The sequence below is a fragment of the Vanacampus margaritifer genome, chromosome 8 (genome assembly GCF_051991255.1).
Source record: "Vanacampus margaritifer isolate UIUO_Vmar chromosome 8, RoL_Vmar_1.0, whole genome shotgun sequence".
In the NCBI taxonomy this organism is placed as follows: domain Eukaryota; kingdom Metazoa; phylum Chordata; class Actinopteri; order Syngnathiformes; family Syngnathidae; genus Vanacampus; species Vanacampus margaritifer.
Window position 1 is genome coordinate 2,625,042 of NC_135439.1, and position 24,588 is coordinate 2,649,629.

A 24,588-nucleotide genomic window follows, 5' to 3' on the forward strand; every position below is an offset into this window, starting at 1 on the left:
GCAGCGCGGTGAAATGTCTCACTCGTAGTTCACCACAAAAGGACAATGTGGTTTCTTTGCCCTTTTCCCTCCATTCACTGAGATCAGAGATTCATCAGAGCTGCTTTATTACAGAAAAAGTAAAATATTCATCTGATTTTGTAGTTCACTTGAACTCATTCACTGCCATTGACAGCAATAGACGTCAAATATCCATTTTTGCTGGACGAGAGTGAACGAGGTCGCTTTTTACGCTGCCATTGACAGCTACGTATATAATTCAAAGATTCATTTGAAGTGAGCTGCCAGTGAATTTGATTTAATAAATATCAACTGGGTCGTTCATCAACCAGTTAGGCTTAACCAAGCATATTTATTTATTTTAATTAGGGGTTCATGTTCCTTTAATGCCACTAAATTTTTAAAACGCACGATTAATGACCGCCCCTTTCTTGGAAAGCCTGTACTGGAGGAATTCCAGTCGCAACGCAGCAGACACGAAAATTTTGCAGTTATAAATGTAATAATAATGCATATATTTGTGGAGACTAGGGTTAAGTTGTATTTTACAATTTTACAAGTGTGCAGAATTTCACAAGTTACTTCATGTTAAAGATTAGATAGCTCTTAATATGAAAAGAAAAATCTGTCACCAGTGTCTAACAAATGCAATTATGCCATCTAGGGGCAGAAAAATTATCTCAACACAAATTCGTTTTTACAGTACTGTACATCTTTTGAATTTTAACTCAATTTTACGAATTATTATGAAATTACTGTGTCATTTACTTAAAGATGCAGCCATATTTCTATTTGTTTATCATTTTTTCCATTTTTATGTTAAGAAGAGTATGAAAACTTCCCAATTTTTATTTTTTTTTATTTTATTGTACATTTAGAACAGATATAGATTCGTCCAAAAAAAGGCGTGGCTGCCTTTTTTTGAATCCTTATATCTCATTATCTACAAACCAAGTATTGTTGGAAAGGGATTTCAATAAGGATTTATATAGGTGCATATTTCACCTATAATTCGACCTTGAAATTGCCCTTGTGAATCACTTGACCTTAACAAGATTTTTCATGAAATTTAATCTGCCACATGTTCTCTAAAATATGTAAAAGTTGTAATTTGATATTTTTGTTAAGCATCAGTAAGGAGTCAAAGTATAGGTTATTATTGAATGCCATTGAATATCTGAGGTTTTGGTTACTTTGACTCCTTTTGTGCAGATCCATCAGTTCAAACAAAGACGTTGTTTAATTTAGAGGACGTAATGTAACAAAATAGGTAAAAAGCCTAAGGGGGTAAATATTTTTTGCAAGGCACTGTATTGTTTCCTGCAAATACGTCCACAACAAACAAATGGTCAGTATTTCAAAACTATGCTTTATCCTCTTTACAACACATCTTAATGATTTTTTGGGGCTTTTGGTTTTCAGTACTTGTTTTTTTATGTTGCTTCTGCTTTATTTCATTTTGTTAGCATAACTCAAAAGAAGCATTTTTTTGTGAAGACGATGTTTCGATAGAAATAATGAAATTCTTGAAATAGATAACAAAACTGAAAGTCCTCTTCAAAGCCGTGTAATGGCGATTAATAAATGTTAACCTTTCATACATCACTATTATGCTGTATTTCGCTCGGCTATGTCTTTTCTAAAATATGACAATGTTCCTGGTCTGGTATAAGGATTGGCTTGTCAAGCTTGTAATCATAGAAAAGTTTGTGAGAATGTGATCAACTATCCTAACGCATTCCAATCCAACTCAAGCCACACACTGACGAGCCCTCAATCGATAGTTTCGTCTCTGCCGGTTCCAGCCGAGCGAGCGAGCGAGCGAGCGAGCGTGGCCGCGGCACACTATTAGGCTATTACAAAAGCAAATCAGTCAGCAGAATACATTTTCTTTAAGAATATGAGTCTGGCTGAAGGGGAATTAATAACGCTTGTAGGCCGACGAGCTGCTGAATTTTCATCACTTATTTTTCGACGCGTCGGCTGAAATTGGTCCCGCTTTAATGGCGACTTGCTGTTTTTTACATTGCGGCGTTTGTTATAGACTGTGATTGAGAATCAAAATACATGTGCGCGCTAGCTAAAAGCCTGTTTCTTTTTTTTTTTTTTGCAGCACAACATTAATCTTTGCGTGTCGGAGTCATTACAGTATCGAGCGTGCGCGTGTACTGGAGAGCATTGATGCGCTTGATCAAGACGGTCTTTATGTGGCCGCTGCACCTCAAGACTTCACAAAGTACTAATCAAACACAGAGATGGAAAAGAACTGTGATCTTTTTCTGGCACATGCAGTGTGAGCTGCGTGGCACCATTAAGTTATATCAAATATCTGCCTTTGAAAAAAAATGTCAAATTTCATCGACGTTGCATCCACTAATTGCAAAGTGGATTCGAGAGAGATTTTTTCAGGGAGGAATAATTGGGCTGATTTTTGCTCGTGGTCTCCCCCTACAGTTCAGGAAGTGTAACGACGCATTTTTTTCTGTGATTCAAAAGTTAAAACTGCAATGTCGCAGATGTAGCAGCCAATCGAAAATGTTGAATCTGGGGGGCGGGGGGGGGGGGTCGTGGCGGGAGCGGGGGCTGTGGGCCGGTGGGGGTGCCTGGCAGACCTGCCGTGTTGGGGTGGGGGGGGGGGCGCTCCTGGCTCCTGGGTTTGCTCTCCGGCCGGTGGCCCCTGCGCGGTCCGGGGGTTGTGCCTTGGCGCTGCCGTGGCCTGGGGGGGGACCTGGGGGGTTGTGCTTGATCTGTCCTGGCCAGGGGTTCGACGGCTCCCCTCTTTGGTGGAGGTTTTCATGCATGCATGCCAGATCCACCACACCAGCATCTATCGAAATTCAAACACAATCTGCTTCTTCCTCGTTGAATCGATGGAGGCTGATGATGTCTGTGGATCTCACTCTGCTTCGTCTGTCCTTCCTTCCTTTCCTCAGTCTCTCCTTTGGTCTCTTGAGGTCTCCCTGATTTGTTGGAATTTAGATGTTTCTGGGGTTGGTGAAAGACTCTGGTTGGTAACCCGGTGGGTAGTAGGTGATGTCTGGTCGTTGCTGGATTTCTTTTTTCTTTCTTTGATCCTTCCTCGGGTCTCCTGACAACCTCACGACTCTCGCTGGATTCTGAAGTATTCGGTTGAGGTGAACGGTATGGGATTTTTAATACGTTTTAGGTGAATTAATGAGTACACACTCACACACACGCACACGTGTACATACTCACACACATCCCAAAAAACGAAAAAGAAAAAAAAGAGAGCAATAATGATGACATGTTGAATCGGTAAGATTACCGATTGAACAATACTGAGTTCTAGAGAAAAAAAAAAGGGGAAAAAAAGAAAATGTTCAATCTGTATCGCTTGGTGTACAGTGTATAGTTATAATAGTTAAGGATATTTAACTATAGTTCGTCTATATGATAATGGCACATTTGCATTTGGGTTTCTTTCCCACCACTGAAAACAAATGATTCAATTGTTAGTCAGCCTGTTCCCAAACATCCAACTGGTGCAAGATTTAATGACTGCATTTACTTACACTACATGTATTCCCTATTGATCCGTCCCCCGTCTCGCCCAGTCAGCAGTTTGCGAATCACCTCCATCAACATTAATGCCATAACATGCCAGTTTTAGAGAGAGGCTACAAACAACTTTAATAACACACCTTGGCTTACAATTACTGCACATGTAATTTGCATACGCTATCAGCCACGCTTGCATATATAAATCCTTGCGCACGTGCTCTTATTTGTGCTTAAGTGTTTATCAAGCACGTATTCTTTTGTTGGACTCGAATTTCATCCTGGTAATTAACAAAAAAAGAGGCCACCGGCATCACTTTGCTTTCTTTGAAGTCCATTTTGTTCGTCTTAAATGCGTTATGGAGCCGACGGGCCTGCCTGGGCTTCGAGCTTCTGAAATCAAATTAATCACTACGCTGAGAGAATTACAGTTAACAGCAAAGCCAATAGAGGTGAGCCATGTCTGTAATTGCTGTATAATATTCAAGCATGACGCGTTGCTGCTGAGATGTGAAAAATGCCTCGCCATCACTTTCTGCCCCCTCCTCTCCCCCTTGTATGCGATTTCATGCAAATGTTCTGGGGTGGGGGGTGGGGGGGGGGGGTTGAAGTAATGGCTTAGTTTGTGTAATGACTTTTTATGCTACTTTTTTCTATCCAAGATGATAGCAGCCGGCCGCTACCTGAGGGACTCTAAGCATCTCATGCATTCTCAAAGGTAAGAAATCTAATATTTGATGCAAGTATTTGATCTCCCTGCAGGTTTTATACATACTGTACCTTGTAGATAGTTCCTATTAACACCAGAGAAATGTGACTTTTTGAGTTTCTCACAAGTTCAAAGGCCTGTGGTGGTGTAAGAGAAAATTGAATACTTACTTCTATATAATAGTTACTGCTCATTAATTTAGATTTCCAAGATTTTTACTCCATCATAAGTGCCAGCAAACCAGCAATAGGGAATCTATTTTGTGATATTTTAATGTGCCAAGTTATCAAACATATGTATTGACAGTACAATTTTATTATAGTACAATGAGCAACCCTCTTCGCTCACGGCTGTTTTACTGGATTTTGACAGATTTTGCAAATCCCACAGAGTATTGTGTTCTATTGCTATAAAAACATGGAACCTACCAAAGGAAAAATTAGAGTCTCTTCTTTCATCAAAAAAAAAAAAGGTTTATTTGTATCTGTTTCCATTTTGCTGCAATTAGCATTAGAATAAGTTTAATCATTATTCACATTCCTGTTGAAAACACTGTCAAAAAGAGCTTTTTGCAACATGGCCCTGGCTGATCTCTTATACGTTGCTGTCACCCGTTGGCTGTTTTTGTAATAACTTCCATTGCTTTAAGCCACCTCTTCGTGTCAGAAGCTGCATCAAAGCCTTCTGTTTGCTCTTGCATAAAACAATTGAAAGACATATAAATATGTTTTTGGGAATGAAGGGAAAAAAAATGTGGCCTGCTGTCCATTTTTAGCATATGCTAAAAAGCACTTTTGGCATGGCCTGCATGCTATTTTAAATAAATAAATAATTAAAATAAATAAATAGGTAGGGGTGGATAGTTATAGAAGTGGAGCTGTTGTTTGCTAATGTTTCTAGATATGCAAAGACACAAATACGTTTACGGCTAAAATTGTAGCAGCATTTGTCTTCATAACACTGGAAAAACAAAACATTTTCAGTTTCTGAAACAAATTCAATTTCTTTACTCCAGATTGCTCTTGTTTTGTTTTCTGAATGTGGAGATTGGATGCAGCTGATGCTCAGCGGAGGCAGCGGTGCCTAGTGGGATATACAAGACCCCCAAATATATATATATATATGTATATATATATACGTGACGCTAATACGCAGTCGTACTATTTTTCTGTAAATCTCGCTTGGTGGAAAAAGTTTGGACTCTCCTGCTTTACATGAAGGAATGTACACTGTGTATCTCTTGCGTAGTTGCCCGCGTTAACAAGCTCACTCTCAACCCTCTCCAAGTTGCCGAATATAGAAAACTGAACGTGCGTCAAAGAGCTGGTTTCCGACAGATCAGCATGCTTGTTGGAATTCCACAACGAAATGAAAGTAATTACAGCCACCCATCAGGAGGAAAGTCCCAAGCGCCGTGGACGTGCCGCTGCTGACATCCCCGCAGTATATCGCTTAAGTCAGTGCGGTACATTATTTTTAATAAAAAAGCGCTCCATCTCCCCTTCAGTCAATCCATCACGCTTTGCCCGCTTCTGTCAAAGTGCGGCGCGGCAGCAAACTTGGGAATGACTGATTGCCGTCTGAGCTGCGTCAAGGTGGAGAGCGCCAGCGTGCTTGTCAATCCTGTTCCCTTTGTGACCTTGCGTCCATTCTCAGGTGCGCGTGGCCGCGCGACTTTGAGTGTGAGGTCCGACGGCATCGTTCTCAGCTGCCGCACCACTATTTACAGAGAAAATAAAAAGTAGGGCTCCAAACTTGACGGCGCTCTCACTCAATCATCTGTTGCCTATTTTTCACATTCCTGCACACTGAAAGGAATGTCAGTGCTATTTTAGAGATTTTGCTGATCCTATTAAATTTGCTGACATACTTGGCTGAATAGAAAAAAAAAATCATCCAGGGTCAAGCTGATGTGCTGGGTGAGCTCTTCCTCTGTTTGGTTCCACACTGCAGTGATTCAGCAACATTTTTACTGATTGAAGCCAAAAATCTTGACCTTGTGCTATTGAATGGTGAGTTTACAAAAAAAAATTAAAAATCCATTTTACAACAGTCTTTCATTACTTGACTTTGATCCGTAACAAAAAAAACCTTGGCCTCGTGATTTTTTATTTTTATTTTTAAGTTAATTTCAAATGTGTTACATTACACTACATACATCCTCTGATGTAGAAACGCATTCTCCTTTCCAGTAAAATATATTTTAAGCAAATGAGGCAAATCGGGGGAAATAGCATTTTACACAAAACGCTGAAACCGTGATTGTGACGGAACAACGGTCTGGCAAAGCCACCGCAGCTAAAAAAAAAAAAAATGGGGGAAATTTCCAACGAAACCAAAGCTAGCTAGCTAGGTCTCTAGCTAGCTCTCATGGTGCTTGTTTACTTGCTAGGGAGCTAACTAGCTAGCTAGCAGCTCGGGCTAAAGCCAAAATGTGGCTGGATTTGCCCCTCTGGCTGTAGCAGATTTTGAAAATTATATATATTTTTTTTTTAAAATTTATTTAAGTTTCATTCTTAGTGCAACTTTTGATAGACAAATTGGTAGACAAGAGGTGATGGAGAATTGATTAGGGATAGTAAAAGGGATTTTAGTGGAAAAGATGGATTGTTAGCCAAGAGATGCGATGGAAAAATTAGTGGACAAAATGAAAACAGGAATAGGAATCAGTTGACTATTTTTACATATAATCCAACAATGTAATACCGTCCTTTGGTCACATTTTTAATCAAAACCCAACGAATGAGATCACTGGGTTTAGTGCTGAAATGCATTCACATTGTGTATTATAACATCACATTTACAAAGTTTGACCAAATGACATTATATCCAATGAGGGAACTTTTGCTTCACATCTCTCATTTATGCTATGCTATGTTTTTTTTGTTTTTTTTTTCTCTTTTCTCCCAGCGTCTTCTTAAGGTCTTGTGATCTCCTCTCGCTAGGAGACCAGACATAGTTTTCGATCCAGGATGTTGTAATGAATGAATAGATGTGCGGTGGCAGGGAGTCTGCGCGCGGTTTCAACTGACAGCTCGTCTTTGAAGGAGATCGCAAGCGCCTTGAAAGAAGATAGCATCACATCAGTGGAGATTATCAAGTCTTGGCACTTTGCATCCCCTGCTGGGGGACTGTGATCCAGCTCCAGGCTACGGGACTCTCGGTGAGCGCTTTTTCTCGCTGCGTGCTGCGCCGAAATGAACACGCAAGACCGAAAATACTCCAGAAAGTAAAAAACTACAGAAAGTGGCAGGGACAGATAAATTTAAAGATTATTGATAAATATCTGCTGGTCTCACCTGAAAGCAGTTTTTCCACAAGCCATGTGAAGCATGCAACATCCTAAAAGTTCAGAACAGTTCTACTGCAGGCACCCTTAAACAATCCAAAATAAAGTCCGGTGAGGAAAATGATTGAAAGATGCCTTCACATTTCGTTCTTTATGGCGAAATGTTCATCAAACTTGACTCCATTATATGGAAACAAAGATTTTGAAATTAGCGTTGCCCATCTGTCAAGAATATCTGCTTCTGATTAGGGCATACCTCTTTAGGTGGAAAAAAATGGTGACAGTTTGAGATTATGATTCTGAATTAACTGAGGTCACTTCTGGTGTGCCTCAAGGGTCCATACTTGGCCCGAAGCTTTTTCTTACTTTCATTCATGATTTATACTCGGTATTGCGATTTCTGTAAATTTTGACGTGGGTCGTGGACGTGTCTGCTGCGGCTTTCTAAGTAAGGGGCGGTCATTAATCGTGTGTTAATAAAATCAAAGGAACTTTAAATTAACTCAAAATGAACACACTGATTTTGGCACACAATATATATTAAAGATGACAATCTGATTGCTTTTGGACACCAGCACCGTGACCTTAAACAGAATAAGCAGTATTGAAAATGGATGGATCAACATGCATCGAAAAAGTCAATTCTCCATAATGCGTGCTCCTTTAAAATTCCTATTACGACATCACTTTAAAAAAAAAATGTTTTCATCTTTTAACCCTCTGACTGAATGAAGCATGAGAGAGATCGGCACTGCTTGTGATGGCGCTGCACAAACTACTCTGCCTTTTGTGTCGCTCTCACCTTCCAACACATTGTCCACACATACACACGCACATTCTGATTAACAGTGGATCCACTTCAAAGCAGCGGGTGCACTCGACACTCTCACCTTCTCCCACACTCAAAAAAAAAGAATCATGTGGAAAGCTTCAATATTGCACGGTCCAGTTTGCTCATATGTGTTCCTGAATCGCCATCGGTCTTGTCTGTGCTACTTTCAAACATGGCCGACATGACTGACTTGAAATTCGCAGTTCACCTTAAAACATTAAATCTATAAATGACAACATGTGTTTCTTTTTTTTAAATAAATCAAATCAACCTTTAGGGATGGCATGCAGTGTTATGCATTGAACATTGTGTCACGATTCAAATACATCAAATCATTGGGCCTGATTTAAAGGCCTGAGTCTTTAAAAACATTAAATCGGTGAATCTACAAAATAAGCACTTGGCATGGACATGTCTTGAATCGATCTTAGTATTCAAAAATGTTAAAGTGCGATTTTATTAAGGATGTTCAATACCACTTTTTTTAGACCGATACCAGTACAAGTATTCACCGATACTGAATATCGAAACCTGTAGTATTTCTGATATATATATATATATATATATATATATATATATATATATATATATATATATATATATATATATATATATATATATATATATGATTAACTGTACAATGTATTAAAACACAAAGAAATCCATGAGTTAAAAAGACAGAATTAGCCAAAAGGCTATTTTCCATCTGTAGTCCTCTGGCCATTATGTAAAAAAAGAAGAAAAAAAAAAGCAATAAAATACAAAAATATAAGTACAGCACAGACACACATAGTTAGTAAAAACCTAAGATTTGACTAAATACAGTAGCAAAAAGCTGTGGACAAAGACCTTTCTTTCTTCCTTTCTTTCTTTCTGATGTAGATGCACCAAACTTTTGCAGTATGGCGCCAACTACTGTCGAGGAAGACTTACTTGAAGTCAGTTTTTTTTTTTTTGCCTTTAGCGTCATGACTGGTATCAGCAGCAACCACAAATATTTGATACCTTACAGTGGGGCCGGTATCGGCCCAATACTAATACCTGGTATCGGTATATGCCTATCACTAGATTTTATGATTGTAAATACTAGTCTTAAATCTCCAAATAAATGTTTTTTTTTTAAATTTTTTATCATGTAATTGTTCATTGATGACTCTCGTGATATCATCACACAATCACGATAGCGGAACCAACAAAACACTGATGTGGTCTTAGTTGGGACTCTTAAAAACTCTTTCAAATCCAAGAACGCATAAATACGTTTTTTTTTAAACATTTTGTCCTTCACACCCCAAAAACGTATTTCTATATATTTTTTAATGGTTTCATTTTATTTTTTATTAGAACATACACTTTGATGCAGCTTCTGACCTAAAGAGGTTGCTTATCGCAATGGTAGTAATTACAAAAAACGGCCAGTAGGTGGCATCAGAGTATAAGAGATCAGCCAGGGCCATGTTACAACAAGCTATTTTTCCCAGTATATTATAATATTCTAATGTTAATTGCTGCAAAATGAAAACAGATAGAAATATACTTTTTTTTCCTGTTGAAAGAAGAGAATCTAACCTTTCTTTTGGTAGCTTCCAGGTTTTTACAGCAATGGAACAGAATATTCTGTGGGCCTTGCAAAATCGGTCAAAATCCAGTAAAACAACTGGGAGCGAAGGGGGTTGCTTCAGTGAAAATGTCTGCAAGTGAATGAGTCAAAGACCTGACTTTGGACAACATGAGACATTGGGAAGGTGGTCTTGAATTTAATCTCAAATGGAACTAAAACGTTTTTAATTTCACTTGCCTTAAATTGACGGAAGCCTGATGTACTTTGAGACCAGATCATCTATTCAATATTCAGATATTTTAGTTTGTTGGTTTGCTTTGACATTTTTCTAATTATTATTATTATTTGTAGGCTAATCATTTCTCTCTCTCCCTCTCTCTCTCTCTCTCTCCTCTTTTGTACCTTCCCTCCATCACCACCAGGGGCTTTTCTGTATAATCCGTCTGCGCCGAGAGCAGGTCGCCTCGTCCTGCGCCAGACGCGCGGCGTGGATGCAAAGACAGGAGGGGGACGCACGCGTGGCTCTCTGAAGCCCACCACCTCACGGGATACCGTACACATTTGCCACCTCCTCCGCCACGGGAGAGACTCGCACATTCTCCTTGGGAGTCGGACCGCGAAGGTAAGCAAGCACTTTGGTCGCGTGCGCGTAAGGACGTTCGCGTGAGGAAGGCGCGTGGAACACGTTTGCAACTTGTTGCCACTTGGATGTAAGTGCAGCTTGTGTGCGTCGAGGTGTTATTAAAGGATGATGAATACATGAGCGGCTACACAACTCTCACATGCACTTTAAGGCTGCACAAAGCTCGCGTCTCTCTCTCTCTCTCTCGCTCTCTCTCTCTACACACACACACACACACACACACACATGCAGCGAGGAGCTCAAGTGTGTGTTGCGGCCACTTGATGCGCCAAACGGGATGCGTTTTGCTCGGCCAACTTGGACGCTTGCCACCGCGCGCTACTCGTCACCACAGCAGCCAAAAAAAGCCGCGCAACAAAAAGCGACGGAGTGGAAAAGTCGGCGTATTAAGCGCGCAAGTGGCTTGGCTTGGGTGTTGCATCAAAAATCGCCCTTGCGGAAAATGAACAGGAAAGCAAAGCTGTCACGTCGCTGCGCTGCATGCTGGGCGCACATTAGCGAGCATAATTAGTCACATGTTGCAATTTAATGCGCTGCTGATGTCATGTTTGATTACCAGGGGAAGAATTTTGGCAGCAGTCGTGACAGTTTCTTTTTAATTTTTGCACGGCTTGCTTGTATTGCTTCCGTTTGTTGTATTCATATAGCGGGTGACTTGCTTATATTGATGGTTATGACTTTTGACCTTGGTGGAGGTTACAAATCTGTTCAAGTACTCCATGCACTCTTCAAGGGGTCATAATTGTGCACTGTCCAGTAATGTGTGTGTGTGTGTGTGTGCGCTCTACTTAAGCTGAGCTAAGTGCTTTTCAGGATAAAAAAAAAAAAGTGAGTGAAATGTCCCCGTATGAAGCCGATCGATGGCTGTAACTCTCCAATTAGGTGTGGGAATCCGTCAAAGAAAGCTTGGACCTCAGTGGAGGAAGACCGTGACCTTTTATTGAACCTTGGTTTGAATGGGTGAAATTGGCTAGTTGACAATTTAGACTCGGCAAGAAATATATACATATATAACCATGTTAAAATGATGTCAAACTTTGGAGTTTCGTATCATGTTAGAATCAGTAGTGTAGGCTACAGTCCCTGCATGGAGAAGTGGGTATACTCTACATTTTCCTTTTTTTTCCTCTTTTAAATTTTTTTTAAGTAGTCCAGAAAAACGTCCTGTTTTAGAAACAGCAACGTAAGAAAAATCCATCATTGGTACTTGCTCACAATAATAAAATGATCATGACTTGCCACACAAGCAGCTTGAAATGATGTCAAATGTATTTATCATGAGACAAATATACAGTATCAATACTGTTGTACGACAAGATTTTATGAACAATGAACAAAAGTAGTGAAAAAAAATCACTACCTCAATATTGTAACACTTGCAACTTAACATTAACATGTATTTATTTTTGTTTTTCTTGTTGTATTTTAGTATTGTATTGACAGTTTTTTTTTTATTTTTATAGTTGGTTTCACTAGATTTTATGTGTATGATAGTGAGCGGATCTTAATGTGGATTGGATTGGATAGCTACTACAAAACTAACTTACCCGCAGCCAATTAGAGGCAGAGGGTGGGTCATATTTTTACCATCCTTGAGGAAAAAAAATGGCTAATTTGGCTAACATATATTACCTCTTTGACTGCCAGACGTTTTCAGAAAAGGGATGCCGTGGGTGCCAGCCGATTTTAAGCATTTTGACTGATCTTTCAAGGTCCATAGAAAATTATGTGTTTGTACTATGGAAACACACATACTGCCAAAACAAGATTGGACTCTCATCTTCCATCAGAAAAAAAAGTTTGTTTCTACCTTATTCCGTTTTTGAGTAATCAACAATAGAAAATGGTTAGTTTCACCTGTTTTGGAAAAAAAACGTCTTTTAACGTCTTTGGCACTCCTCCATAGGATTTTACGAAACGTTATTTAACGTTTTTGGCAGTCAAAGAGTTACTGAACAGTGCACATCTGGGGAAATTTAGTGGTTATATACCAACATTGGTTAGAATGTCATTTTTAATTCATCACATCCATGTTAACTCATTCACTGCCATTGACGCCTATAGACGTCAAAAATTCATTTGAACTATTAGTTTTCCACTTTTTCCACTTTTGTAATAAGAGTATGAGAACCCAATTTAAAAAAAAAAAAAATTTTTTACATTTAGAACAGATATACAATTTCTGATTAATCGTGAGTTAATTATTGAAGTCATGTGACAAAAAAATATAGTAAAAATTAGGGGCGTCAGGCGAATTTTAATTGTAATTAATCGCATGACTTCACTAGTTAACTCACGATTAATCACAAATTTTATATCTGTTCTAAATGAACAATACAAAAATCTAGGTTTTAACACTCTTGTTAACAAAAGTGGAAAAAATATGTTAAACTAATAGAAATAGCTCAAATGAATTTTTGACGTCTATAGCCGTCAATGGCAGTGAATGAGTTAAGGGCTGCTAAGATCCTCACACAGTGCTTTAAAGTGTTTTTGTGTGATTTTCTACTAAATATTAAAGGTCACTTTGCCGAGATGAGGGTGCAAAATGCCATCTAATGTTAGCGGAAATGTTACAGCATGTAACAGTTGCTGTTGTTTGAATGCATTGTCAGTTTTATGATGTGATAGCCTACTAACTTTGCCGTCTTATCGACGTGGCATTTTTCTGACATTCTTGTAAATGTCTGCATAAAATGCTAGTTTCACTTCACTTCCAAACAGAATCTTGTTTTATTGGACCGTCGGGTTAAGCAGTGTGTACATTATAGGAAGGCCATGTAGCAGTAACCCAGATGGCAGAAAAGGCCGATTGTAATTTATGTCGCACAAAAAAAAAAAAAAAAAAAAAAAAATCCCGTAAGATGCTGCCAATTCCAAGGCAGGCCGTTTTCACGCTTGCCCACAAATCACATACACACGCAGGATGAATCTCACTTTCCTATAGCACTTATAATCATATTCAATGTTTAATTCAATGTACTTTGTGAGTCTGCACACGGCAAGTCGGCAGATTTATGTCCTGGTCAGTAATACAAGCAGACGCGGCTCTCATGAGAGAGAAACAGAGAGAGGGAAGAAAAAAAAAAATCATTTAAAGCAGCCCACAGTTGTGAAGACATTGATTATCGTTTACCAAGCTACAACATCAATGCCGCGTTAAAGGGGAGCTAGTAGGGGGGGGGGGGGGGTAGCGCGAGAGAGAGCGAGCAGGCCGCTGATAGAACACAGTGGCATGGCAATAAAGATGACGGATACAGCGGGTAAACCAGGTGGGACCCAGCAGGACCCCCACCGACCCACCCACCCGATTAAGCCTGCTAATTGATCCGGCGGACTGGCGGTTGGCCGGTTCACGCTCGGGAGAGCTTAGAGCACTCACGCGCACTCTTCTCTTGACTTGTCGGTGGTCAGGGATGGTCAGCCCTCAGTCACTTCATTAGCCCCTCCCCCCCCCACAATACCCTCCCTCAGGGCACTCACTGCGTCAGCCCTATTAACTCTCAAGCCCTGTGATGGAATCGTTGGTGAGTGGGGGGGGGAGATGGACTGCTGAGGGCTGCCCACCGGCGCCACGGTTGGTCCACCTGCATTGATTCCACGAGGCAAGTGGCAGGTGATTCTTGAGTCTCTTTTACGCTGGTCTGAAAAAAACAGAGCCGACACGCATATTGAGGGACGAAGTCCAGCCGCCCATTTTTTGATAGTGCTTGTCCTCATTAGGTCACATGGGTGACCGGAGCCCATCCCATCTTAGGTGAGAGGTCAATCGCAGGGATGTGCTGAATCTTGGACCCTTAAAACAGACTCAACACTCTAAAAACAGTTGGGTCAAAAGTAACTCAATTATGCACCAAAATTTTCCCCATTTTTTTGTGTTGTGTTATACAAAATATCCTTTTTTTTTTTTTACCCAAGCAAAGGATCTGACCAATATTTAGGAGTTGTTTTACACTAAAAGACCAATTTCTTGACTCAAAGTTGGGTCAAATTGACCCAAGTAGAGCATCGGTCCATTTTTTATCCATAGTTGGGTTATTTTTGACCCAACTGTTTTTCGAGTGAACATTCACCAAAGGAGCATAAAAATGTAATGAGAAAAAAATTATTGACAAAGATCAACAAAATAAAATAAATATATAATACATAATAAATAAATAACATTTTTAATAATAATAATAATAATAATAATAATAATAATAATAATAATAATAATAATAATAATAATAATAATAATAATAATAATACATGCCAGATACATGGTTGACAAATTATTGAGAGGAATAGCACAAGACAAAATTCAAGGGCAAGCAGCCAAAGAAAGATGCTAACTAAGAAGTCTAAAAATAGAATCTAGTCAACCCAAGGCTAGAAAAATATAAAACCTAATTAACTGAAATAGAGTGGTACCTGTGCACATTTTTGTGATACGAAACATCACTCAACAGGTTTTTTGGGTCATAATTACAAACAAAAATAACAGTTATGATCTCGAGCGAGGCAACTTCAAAACAAGCAGTAGTTAGCAGATAGTTCCTAACTTATTAAAAAGAGGCTAAAAGCTGTTTATTGCCACTCACTTGAAGTTTACTTGAAACCTAAACATGAAACAAAGAAAATTAAACATGTATTTCACCGAACCAGATAACTTACAAAAGTCTACTAGCTAAAAGCTAACGCAAAATGCCATAAATAGGCTAACAGACTATAGCGTTGATGTACTTATGAACTATGCTAGTACCAGATGTAAACCCTTATGGAGATTTTAAATGTTACATAAGAATGCCATGCTGGTAAATAGTTCATCTACTGTACAGTTAAGTGAAGAAGTTAGCACGTAGCGTAGCATAACTAGAAGTAGTTGATGCGGATCCATCAGTTTTACGCTACATTCAGTATATTTGCACATGTAGAAGCTTCCAAATGAGTGGCGCTGGTGTTTGCAACATGCCCGGGCCAAGGTTACGTGCATCAAGATACACGTGCAAATGAAAGCTAACAATTTCCCACCATATGTTTTTGTCCTCATCGCGGACGCTGCAATCATGCTTTGATATAATGATAACGACATAATGGAACATTAGCATTTTCAGAGCAGCTTTAAGCTTTCCGCATGATTGTAATGCATTTAAAGTATTAAAGAGGCGCGGGGCCACCTGCCCTGCTGGCCACTCATAAAGCACGCGAGTGACACTGTTGTGTAATTCCAACTACTGTATGCCAACAACAACAAAAAGAACAACAAGACGCGGCAGCGACAAGGATGGGACAGCTGCCGGGTCCATCTGTCCTGTGTGTGATACTGCGAAATCTGTTGCTAAGCGCTCGCTCATGTCTGACTTCCAACCTCCGCGCAGAACTCACAATGCTCGCAGTCTGACTCTTGAGGCGTTGATGAAATCATTCAAGGGCTATTTCATTGAAAAAAAGCGTCTTCAAGGCCGACTCATTTCTTCATCACAAATCTACTAAAAATATTATTTAATATATAAATATAAATTCGTCACAATCTACTAAAAATATTTAAAAAAAAAACTAATTTCAACTGAATTTAACTGCAAATTGTAATTTTACATTATTGGGAGCCACTTTAACTCATTCATCGCCCCGTTCTCGCTTATTTCCTTTTTACAAATGTCCATTTCCTGGAGGCAGGAAAGCGTCACATCTCTGGGGACGAGCTCCCACATTCGCCCTCTGCCGCTCGGTCGGCTGCACGTGGCTTGCTTTTAGACCTCCCTGCACTGTGGACATGGAAGACCGACTGCTTTGTAAACAGGCACTTGCTCACCCGGACGTCACGGTTCACAGAGTCTCCTCCTCCTCCCGGGAGGAGGAACGCCGTAACTTTGCCGGAGAGCTCATGTTGTGGCGCGCTGCGTTTCTGCTTGGCTGCCATCTCGGACGGTGTGACGGCTGCCAAGGTGGGGCAGGTCATATCCATTTGAAACGCAAGAGTCAGGATTTCTTTTTTTATTTCCTGCGCTCCCAACAGTTACTAACTTTAATTTAAGGGGGCCATATTATGCAAAATTGACTATTTAATGACCTGTATGCAAATAGTTGATTCTCCGAGTAGTTGTCAATTCGTCAAGTGTGAAATTAAGTTTTCCGCCTATGACATTATCAGCAAGGCTGGGTAAAGATCCAGATCCCCTTTCGAGCAACACCCAGGATATCCAGCGGCACACACTTGATTGCTTGGCGAAGTTGTTGACATCGTTTTTGGTGATGTACTGCCTTCATGAGGGAAAATGCTAATATTGTCATTATGGGCACTAACTAACTAACTAACTAACTAACTAACTAACTAACTAACTAACTAACTAACCCCCATCGTCATGGTAATAAAAGCCTGACCTTCCATTGGCCCACCAGTATAAGGGGCGGGGTCTACAGTTGCTTAGTTACACGGGAAAAAAAAAAAAATCTGATCTACAGTACTTGAGTAATTCTCTGACAATATGAAGGGAAACACAGAGGACACTTTTTTTTTGTTTTTTTTATTGCGCATTAGTAGTTCAGTCATGAATAACTAAGTCTGCTGCTGATGTCCGATGAACATCGAACTCGCAGCCAGTTGGAGGAAGTGGAAGTGACATGCACGGGTCAGATGCTAGCGACGCTAATTCATGTACGGGCTAACATGCCAACCTGATGAAAATCATTCTAATATGCGCGAATGTATTTCCCAAACACCCCACCAGAAGTGTTCTGGCTGATCCGCCTGTATTATATAAATCACTATAGACAGTGAAGCTTGGACACCAAAGTAACTATAACATCTGCGAATCTACTATTAACATGGTGGCAAGGGGGATATGTTCCGGGTCCAACCGAACACAAACACAGCACAACCAAAGTGTCTGACCAAACCATATAATAAAGAAAGCCAGGTAGTTTAATGGTAACATGAAATGCTAAACGCCATACAGTAGATGAGCTAACACACAGACGAGAGTATACAACATTACTTCAAAAGCATGTATTTGCTCTTCTATGTAAGATTTACAAAGCGGTTCAGAAAATGGATGGATGGATGGATGGCGCTCTACAGCTTTGTAGGGCACCTTCTCTGCCTCGTTCCTTTCACTGCATCTCTGACTGCTGCCTTTCACGTTGCGACACTATGAGGCACACAACTCTAAATTTGTATAAACCCAGAATAAATGATCACCGAAAAAAAAACTCAACATAGAAAACGGATGGAATTTTGACATGTTGACGTGACACACATTTGGCGGCAGCGTGACTACCCAGTCAGCGTAAGGGGATTTTCCGCGTGCGAGAGATTGAAATTAAGGGATTAAAGGAAGGTGAGAAGAAGGTGATTATGATATTAGTATCTTGGCTCTTATCAGATGTTCTGCATGCGTCTCGGGAAGCAAGCAGGCTTTGCTTTAATAAGCAAACAGACTGTACTCAATGTGAGTAAATGTGATCACTGCTTGCCAATGGGAGCTTGAACACTCATGAATATGAGTTTCACTCAATTTGACAGAGATTTCCCTCCCTCCCTCCTCGTCTCATCTCTGATTGTCTACCGGCGGCGTGAGGTGACATTTTGCCGAGCGAAGAGGCTCGTTCACAGAGTGTTTCCCGAAATGAGATTTATGATGGGCCCTGTTGCTGTCACAGACTTCCACATCCGCTCCTGTATGGCCTTAATAGAAAAGATCTCGTCGTCTACTTTAAATGTGCGTACAAATAAGCGCTGCAAAGTCGCTCCCTTCTCGGCGACGCTTACGATCTGGTGTTGACCGCGTTTCTCTCCGGTGTGCGGCCGGTGTTTGCGCAAAAGGGAAATGTGGTCAGGTCCGTGTTTTTTATCCAACTGGAACAGTTCGGGCTCTCGTTCATTCGAGTTGGCGGTTCGCTAGGAGAGTGTAAGGAATAACATCGGGATAGCTACTGTATGCTACGGAACTGCCAATGTGGAGGAGTCAACATTTGTGACTGGTGAGTACGTTTGAACGTATTTGCGAGTACGTTCAAACATACGTTCGAAAAGATCGGCCTCTTTCCAAGGTGCCGAACCAAGCAGGCATTTCGCTCAGGCCATTTGTAGGCTCATTGCGATGGAACACGTGTTAAATTATCTCCGGTCGTACTCATGCAGCCTTCCGGCTTGCTTCAGGTACGTGGCAAGAGTGTTAATACAGGGAGCCCTCAAAATTACGGCGTAGTTCCGTTCTTACGCTGGTGAACCCGAATTTCGACTTAAGTCGGATTTCCCCCTTTAAATTCAATATTTACATCAAAATACTTTGCACGGTAATTTTAAAAAGCATATTTGCGCGAGGAATCCATATTTTGTGTTTCTGCATGGACATTCATTGCTGACTGTGGGAAATTAACAAAATAGAAGGTACCATGGACGAGGCACGGGTCGCGTACGACATTTTCTCAACAATTGACTTGATTGTGAGGAATCCGTTCCGCAGGTATCGTTTGCGAGTATGTTCGAACATGCTTGTAGGCTAAATACCATAGCATAATTTCCCATAATACCATGGAGTATTACATGTGCGAGAGGAAAAAAACCACTTTTTTTTAAAGGATTTGACCCACATAATGCCACTATGCTGGAAAATTTAATAAAAATTAAAACATTGTTTATTAGTAACTTGTTTTATTATGTCTGCAGTACATGATTTTGGTTCGGTATTATTTTGCCGTTCCTTCATCCTATGTTGAGAAAAAAAGAAGAAGAAAGTGGTCAGACAAGTATGTGCAATATGAATGCGCATGTATAACGGAGCGTATGGTGTTCCACAGGGTTCAATTCTTGGGCCTCTGCTCCTTTCATTATATCTGTTTTAAAGTGTTCTATAAATGTGAGCGTTGAGTTGAGTGATGGCAGTCAGCATCGCTAACTGTATGATTTGCAATGCCAAGTTGGGCAATTCTAGTCCCGCACAACTAGCTAGCTAGCGAAACTCAACACGTACTTTTATTATGTCTGCAGTACATGATTTTGGTTCAGTATTATTTTCCCGTTCCTTCATCCTATGTTGAGAAAAAAAGAAGAAGAAGAAAGTGGTCAGACAAGTATGTGCAATATGAATGCGCATGTATAACGGAACGTATGGTGTTCCACAGGGTTCAATTCTTGGGCCTCTGCTCTTTTCATTATATCTGTTTTAAAGTGTTCTATAAATGTGAGAGTTGAGTTGAGTGATGGCAGGCAGCATCGCTAACTGTATGACTTGCAATGCCAAGTTGAGCAATTCTAGGCCCGCACAACTAGCTAGCTAGCGAAACTCAACGCGTACTACAGCTGCATGGAGATGGCGAATACAATAATGCGAGCCAGAATCGATGGAAAGGCTACGCTCCCTGTTCATTTTGCTCACCAGCATATGCCTTGAATTTGAAAGTAAAATAAACAAAGTCATATTTTATTTTTCAATAAAGAAGAGTTTGGCGAATGCGCACGGGGAACCGGTGGGGTTCAGCACCTGGTTCCGACTGGCAATGAATCAAAGTCTGTTGTATTGACGTATGCAGCGTATTTACAGTATGCTTGAGACGAGGCTCTTTGCGTGTTCGTCAAAAATGAAGCTTTTGTTTCGGTGCGCCACAATGCAACCTAGCAACTGCCGGTGAGTGCTTGGCTCTTTTTGTTATTCTCGTTTTTTTTTTCTCCCTCTCTCCCCCTCTCCCTGGCAGCGTTTTTACTCTTGAAATTGATGAACCACTGTGGGAAAATGACATTGTATAATCGAGCTCTTGGTCTCTCAAAATAGCCTTGAAAACTCAAGCTCACTTTCTCCCAATCTCAAATTTGAAGGATGAAGTAGTTTCTTTGCCCAACAGCAAGAAAAGAGAGCGACGGCGACGGTGCGACTAAATGACAGCTTCAACAAGTGTGTCTGCGCTCCCAAATGGACGCTTCCCCCGTGACGTAATAATAATTTTTAACGATAATAGATTATTTTCGTCGTCAAACTTGAAAAAGACGGGAAGTTGTCACGAAAAGGTCTCATCGTAAAATGAGCTCCTTATTATGATTATGCGATTTTTAATCCAGGTACGGATGTTTGATTAACTGTCGATTTGGCTGCAGTTGTTTCTTCTTAGCTTTTCGAGTGTGCTTATTGCTGAATTATACATCATGGGGATGGTTGCACATGCTGGCAAATGCTTTTAATGTGAGCTTGATAAAATGTGTTTTCACTCGATAAAAAAAAACAAAAAAACAAAAAACACCAACATGTGAAAATGCCTCTCTGCTTGTAGGGTGAAAACACGGTCTACTGAAAAAAAAAATGTTTTCCCCTTGCATATCAAGGGCTTCTGTGAACCTTCATTTATTGCAGGATATATTCCAGACCACCCTGCAATCGGCGGCATTTTATAGAACCCTCCCACACATTTAACATTTGTAAATGTATGAAAACACAAACTTAATACACTGTTGACGAAATCTGCAGCAATGATCAATAATCCAACATCGAGTCTGCCGTGTGGATTTAAGTACAGGATAAAGCTTTAAATGCTATTCTATAATAACTTGAATTTTCCTCCTTAACACTCTCATAATCTTTTTTTTTTTAATTTTTTTTTATTACATCCTGCTGTTACAAAGTCACCAGTCAGTTCTCATCATTAGCATAAATATCCATTCATTTTTATTTTGTAATCCCTCAAATTCTCGTTTCTTTGCACAATGCACAGATTTAAAAAAAAACTAAGCAAAACTGTTTTATAAAGTCTCCGTGTCAACTTTTTGTTTCTTTTATTGCTAACAGTTCAAACTTTCTACAGTCAGCGCAGAGCGCCTCCACTTAAATAAATACAAATAAATAAATAATAAATAAATAAAAATGGCATCATTCGTTTCACTTTCATGTAGAAAACTTGTGTTCCAAGTGCTGAGTCTAGAATGAAATCCATTTCATCCCACATTGTACGATTCCATCCTGTAAATAATAAAGAATTTAAACAAATGCTTTCAACTGGCCAAAAGTGGTCAAAAGGTCCAATTTAATGTAAACACTCCAAATTGAAAATCCCCACATTGAAGAACATCTGGAATGGGTCCCAAAAAAATTGTCAATAAAAATGATGACATGCGATATCGGTACGGAACATTATTCTAACATTCAAGTCACTCTTTTAGCTTGATTTGATTGATCAGATAAACATTTGTAGGTCACACGCGATGCATCGCATGCATTGAAAGATTTATTGATGACTTTCCAAGCAGCAGCTCAGTCGTCTTCTTTACGCCAGGTGATATATACAAAGAAAGGTCAGTATCAGTCGCTTGAGTAATTGCATCCATCAAGTGTGCTGTCTGCGGCGCATAACGATGCCCTCGGCTCCCAAACAGACAAATGGCCGCTCATAATGAGCCCTAGCTCAAAATCATAATCTTCACAATAGAACAACAATTCAATAATAATAATGAGCTCCAGACACGTACCCAAGAGGGTGTGAAAAAAAAAAAAAAAGGCATCGGCGTAATCCTCATCGGCTCCCGAGGAACTCGACGTTTGCATCTCTGTTTGTTTGTAGCTTAGCACATAGCAGGTTTTTTTCATACCCAGACTAATGTCATTTTCAGAATGAGAATCGGAATAGCTTTATTGTCTGTTGGTACCACAAGGTGCAATGGAATGAAATACACAGTTAGAGACATCAAGAACAATGACCAGCAGAAGGAAATAGAATAAGAGGGAAGCCTGACGGTTTGCCCAAAACGGTGCCCTGAACCGGTTCTCAGATGAAAACAGGGAACGACGTAAGGAAGGGGAGGTGGGCATGTAAAACAGGGAGGAGCACAGTGTGGATTTTGAAAATAAATAAGTAAGTAAGTAAGTGAGCGAGTGAGTGAGTAAATAAGTAAATAAAAAACGTCAACAATAGCCACAAGACACAACAGGAATACCATCTTCCACTCATCATAGTATTTGCACGTAAATCCAGCGGCAAACGTTCCGTCCGAACAAGCAGGTTCCTCCTTCCACCACTCTCGTCGTTGACATTTTTTTGTCGAGTGCATTCAGACCAACTAACCAATTCCATTTACAAGAATAAATGAATGGCAAAAAAAAAACACACAAAAAAAACATTCCAAGAATTCAAAAATTCAGTCAGTAACCCGGACCCTAAAAACAAAACAACAAAAAACTGCCACGACCCTTGCGCTTGCTAAAGGTCGTTACTCGACTTTTTGTTGTTGAATTTATGTTTTTTTTCTTGTCTTATGAAAACACTAAAAATGACTTGGGTATGCTATGCCATTAGGCTAATGATATATGTCATTAACAAAAGAGAACACAATGATAACTTTATCAGGAAAAATGGTGTAATATGAAGAAAATATTTTTAGAATGTCGTTTAATGAGAAGATCGGCAAAATCACAATTGTTTTCCTTATTATTATATATATTTTTTAAAGTAAAAACTACGGAAGAGGATTAGGGACAGTGAAGAGAGAGACATTTTTTTGGGGCAGGAGTCTCACTTTATTCTTAAAATTCTCACTTTAAAGTCAGATTTCTGACGTTAAAGTCAGAAATGGATATGAGAACAAAACTCACGGCCAGACTCAAGTGTGAATCCGTTCTCATTTAAAATGCTTTTGAAGGAAAGAGCGGACACAATTGGCATCTCATTCGATCATCTGCCGCATGACGCACGCAACAAGCGCAAATTTTTGTTCTATCGGTCTCATGAAGACAATCAGCAAAGGAAAGATTGCGGAGCTCCCACTTGGGAACGACAGACTTGATAAGCGGCGCCAACGCACCACTCAGGCCGAGTGTGTGACATTTTTCAAAACATAGGAACAGCTCAATATAAGAGGGGGGGAAATGAGTCTGTGCTGATAGCCTTTTGACACCAGATTGTGGTACGGCTGGAAGAAGGAACCGTCTTCAGCCATTTTCGCATAGATCACTTCGGGTCATAGAATTGCCCGGCATGAACTCACTTCCCGAACTGTACAAACGAAAACAATATATAAGAAATTGGCGTCAATCTAACATTTATTTAATTAATTGACTCACAGCCATTTTCACTGCAGCAACCCCCTTCGCTCCCGGCTGTTTTACTGGATTTTGACTGATTTTGCAAGGCCCACAGAAGATCGTTCTCTTGCTAGAAAAAAGGAAAGATTAGAGTTTTTTTTTTTCCATCAGGAAATAAAGAATATTTGTATCTGTTTCAGTTTTGCAACAATTAGCCTTAGAATATAGCCAAGTTTCATCATTATTCATATTCCTGTTGATCACAGTCGACTTGATTCCTGGACAATCAACTTTCTTTGGCTCTTGTCCACATTCTTGCGAGTACGTACACTGGAAAACAAAACAAAACAAACAAACAAACAATTATCTAATGAACTTAAAAAAAAATTGTAGTCATCCACCACAACTAATATTTTTGCTCTATGTAAATAATTAATTTATTTCATGTAAACTAATTTCTTTAGGTGAAGTAAACCATTAATAATAATTACGATGGCTTTACTTAAGGCAAATTATCCTTTCAGTTTAACCTGAACGTTTTGACTTCCTATAAACCATTTTTGAACGTTGGAACAAAGTACTATTTTTCTGTTGTGTCGATAAGGATTTAAAATTGTCATAATTTCATGTATTTACCATTATACGTTCCCATTTTGTCGCTTATCTTCATTAGGACACATGCTAGAGTAGTCTATCATAGCTGATTTTGATCCATCCGTCCGTCCATCCAATCATCCATCCAAACATCCATCCATACGTCCAAACATCCATCCATCCATTCAAATTTCCATCCAAACATCTGTCCATCCATCCATCCAAACATTCATCCATCCATCATCCATCCATCATCCACCCAAACATCCATCCATCCATTCAAACATCCATCCAAACATCTACCCGTCCATCCATCCATCCAAACATCCATCTATCCATCATCCACCCAAACATCCATCCATCCATTCAAACATCCATCCAAACATCCATCCATCCATCCGCCCGTCCATCCATCCATCCATCCATCCAACCCTCCATCCAAACATCCATCCAAACATCCA

General features: G+C 39.9%; 1 protein-coding gene across 2 annotated transcripts in view; it reads left to right on the plus strand.

The window, feature by feature from the left end:
• The window catches only part of cdh22 (cadherin 22), a 226,968-nt gene that overhangs the window by 52,228 nt on the left and 150,152 nt on the right, over nucleotides 1-24,588 (plus strand). For both annotated transcript variants that reach the window (XM_077573091.1, XM_077573092.1), the window contains exons 3-4: nucleotides 4,182-4,237; nucleotides 10,333-10,532. The gene's annotated coding sequence lies outside the window, so the exon portion shown is untranslated. The remainder of the gene's footprint in view (nucleotides 1-4,181; nucleotides 4,238-10,332; nucleotides 10,533-24,588) is intronic.